The sequence below is a fragment of the Hyaena hyaena genome, unplaced genomic scaffold (genome assembly GCF_003009895.1).
Source record: "Hyaena hyaena isolate Hyena2069 unplaced genomic scaffold, ASM300989v1 scaffold_770, whole genome shotgun sequence".
Lineage (NCBI taxonomy): Eukaryota > Metazoa > Chordata > Mammalia > Carnivora > Hyaenidae > Hyaena > Hyaena hyaena.
In genome coordinates, this window is record NW_024081405.1 from 374,082 (window position 1) to 377,802 (window position 3,721).

Consider the following 3,721-nt stretch of genomic DNA (forward strand, 5'->3'; position numbering starts at 1 on the left):
CGCTTCTGTTCTTCCGTGAAACTAAAGTCACAGAGCTTGGACTTAGTTTACTAATGCTGCGCCCCAAATTGTAGGAATCCAATTTGCCATTTGATAGAAGGCAGATAGCCTTAATTAAGCGTTTTTGTAAAGAACATAACATATTGGGCAGTAAGTATTTTAAAACACTTTTAAAAGTTTCAATGATTCTAATAAAAGACTCATGTAAGTTTTCAGTGATCTTGGGATATACATGCAGTAAAAGTATTACATGTAAGTAAAATTTTTTAAAATGTTTTTAAAGAATTTTTAAAAATGATTCGGGAGTGCATATTTAATAATATGATATAAAAATTTTTATAAGGAAAAATAATATTGGGAAACAAAAATCAAATGTAGTTGAATACTGATCAAGGGACAAAAAAACACAGCTGTTGTGCAAGCGCCCGGCTAGCTCAGTCGGTAGAGCATGGGACTCTTAATCCCAGGGTCGTGGGTTCGAGCCCCACGTTGGGCGTAAGATGCTTTTTGGGCTCTGATTTTCTTTCTTTCCCCTTTAAGTATTTTGGGGTTCCTCCAAATAATCGTATCTAAGAAGAGTTCTTTAAACTGAATTAATGTATTAAGCAAATCTATGGAAAAAAGACCATTTTGCAAACGAAATCGGTCTCAAGCTACGCTTCCACATTTGAAATCAAACGCTCTCAGCGATGCTGAACCACCTCCTTAAAAGCACAGAGGAAACTGAAAGGTTACAGTTTAAAGTTGAGACTGGTTTTCCGTGTTCCCATGCATACTTGCATCGTTGCTGGTACAGGGCAGTTTTTCCTTTTATCAGAACAATATTATGAATCCCAATTTTGGCGGCTTTTCAAGAACTAACAGATCCTACGTAAAAGCAGCTGCGGGGGGATAGGTGGGGGAGGACTTCAAAGAAAATGTCTTTCTTTCACATTTAGGTTTATTAATTCTTCCTCTCCGTATGGGGCGTGTCCTAAGGAGAGGGGCGGGGGGCGAGCGAGGACTATCCCTTGGAGAAATAAATCCACCGTGAGAAACGTTTCTTTCCGTGGTCGGCTGTACACTGGCGGTGCCTACTTCACGTTTTCTTCCCTTGTTCCTGGGACTGTACTCGGGATCCATCCACCCAATTGGGTGGAAATGAAGTTTAGTATTCCGTTAAAGGTGAGGCCCTTGGCAGAGAGGCACACAAGAACGGAGATGTGACCATTCGGAGAGGCAGTTGGGTATCTGGGGAGGCAGGATTTCCGCCTTCTTCACTGAGATGTTTGAAGAGACAGACGGACGCGCGCGCGGCGGGACCGCGGGCAGGAAGCTCGTTCCCGCAGCGCCGGACCCCGCCCGGGGTGGGGGGAGGGGGCGAGCCCCGCTCCTAACGCAGGCCCACCGCAGCCGCAGCACCCGCGCCCCTACCCCCGCGTGCTAGCCACCGGCTTTCCTCCTACCAAACGACCAGTTTTTCCCTCGTGTCCCTCCCCCCCCAACAAACGATCTGTTATTTCTTTATTTTAAAACAGAATAAAAACTCTGACCTAGTTTCCCCGCAGGCTACCATTCTATTTCTTTGCAGTCCTCTGTGCTCACCATTCTCCCATCTCTTAACCCCGACAATCCCCCTTCAGGAAATAAAAAAAAAAATATTTGCTTCAATACACATTGCATGGAGGGATGTGGGGTGTCTGTTAAGAAAGTGTTAGGAAGAACCTATTATAGGATCTGGGCTTTACTTGAATAATTTTGCAGGAGTGGGAGTCCTTACAAGGGAGAGCCCCTTCCGGATTGGATGTTCTTAAGGGCAAGTCTATGATCTTAATAAAACTTCTCTATAGGGAGAGCAGACCACAGGAGAGAGAGCGTTGAAAGTGATAAAGTCACTCATTTAGCAAGAGGATGTTTGCTGTTTCCAGCTGGGAGAGTGACCAACTTGTCTAAAGTGGGTATTCTGTGGGTAGTCAACAGCAAGACCAGGCCTCCCGCACTTCTGACCAGGTGACTATCCATCCGGGATTCTCACAAGCCTTCAGGTTGATAATTTCCCAGAATAGCCCACAGAACTCTAGAAAACGGTTTACTTACTACTGGTTTATTATGGATACAATTCAGAACAGCCATGTTGAGAAGAGGTGCGTAAGGCAAGGTATGCGGAAGCCCAGACCTTCCATAAGGTTTCCTTCCATAAGGCTTCCTTCTCTGAACTCTGTAGTAGGGCTGAGATCTTAAATGGAGGCTTCAATTTCCTGCCCCTCTCCTTTTCCGGGTATCCGTGCATGTGAAACTTCTAAGTTTTGTTTTTTTTTTCTTTAATTTTTCCAACGTTTATTACTACATGAGCATGAGACGGGGAGACACAGAATCCAAAGCAGAATCTTCCAGGCTCTGAGCTGTCAGCACAGAGCTGGATGCTGGGCTGGAACTCACAACCCAGGAGATCATGACCTGAGCTGAAGCTGGACACTTACCCGACTGAGCCACCCAGGGGCCCTGAAAGCTCTAAGCTTTGGATCCATGGCTTGGGTCTTTCTGGTGACCAGCCCTCATCCTGAAGTGATCCAGGAGCCCACTAGGCATTGCCTCATTAGGAAAAAACCACTTCTATTACCCAAAAAATTCTTGGGCATTTGGTGTAATCTGTGTCAGCAACCAGGGGCAGAGGCCAAATATAAATTAGGTCACAGTTGCCTAATTTTTCTTCAAATCATAAATGAGACCAACCACTGTTCTAATCCGCAACTTCCCCACCACCCACTTTACCCTACATTGTTTTCACCATAACTGCTCTTACCTTCTAACTTACTGTTAGTGATTCTTTACTTTCTCTACCCCTTGGAATGACAGCTTTTTGTCTTTGCTCATTAATGTAACTCAAGCACCTAAATTAGCACCTGGCAGATGTTCAATAAATACATGCTGAACTGTTGAATTAAGCAGGGTATATTAGTTTCCTAGGGCTGCCATCACAAAGTACCACAAACTGGTGGCTTAAAACAATGGAAATGAACCTGCTGTAGGCTTCTTTCTCCTAGCTTTCTGGTGTCACCAGCAATCACTGGTGGTCCCAGGCTTGCAGCTGCAGAACTCCAATTGCTGCCCTAGTTAATTAATACTTGTTTTCTCCCTGTGTATCTGTCTCATGGCATTTTCCTCATCTTAGAAGAATACCAGTCATATGGGATTCGGGTCTACCATAACGACATCTTAATTTGATTGCATCTGTAAAGGCCCTGTTTCCAAGTAAGGTCATATTCACAGGTACTGGAGGTTAGGACTTCAATGTTACCCTGCTGCAGCACACAGCTCAACCCCTAACAGGGGTCTCCATTCCTTAAACTCAACTGGTAGGTGTCTATCACTTTATAGCTAACTGCCTATAAAGTGCTATTTCAGTCAGAGATCTTATTTTTCATATTATTCAGTGTTGAAAAACTTCTCATAAATAATTCAAATTCAATAAAATTTAAAAAATTGTTTACTACAAAAAAGATAATGTTACTACAATAGTGAGATCATGGGGCATCTGGGTGGCTCAGTCGGATGAGCATCCAATTTTTGATTTTGGCTCAGGTGATGATCTTGCAGTTTGTGGGTCCAAGTCCTGCACTGGGCTCTGCACTGTCAGTGTGGAGCCTGCTTGGGATTCTCTCTCTCTCTCTCTCTCTCTCTCTCTCTGCCTCTCCCTCACTCTCGTGGTCTTGTTCAAAACCAAACCAAAAAAAAAAGAAAC

General features: G+C 44.1%; 1 non-coding gene across 1 annotated transcript; it reads left to right on the forward strand.

Moving 5' to 3' along the window:
* Positions 1-423: 423 nt before the first annotated feature.
* Positions 424-496, forward strand: TRNAK-CUU. Its single transcript has one exon. It is a non-coding gene; the product is annotated as a tRNA-Lys (tRNA).
* The last annotated feature ends 3,225 nt before the right edge of the window (positions 497-3,721 follow it).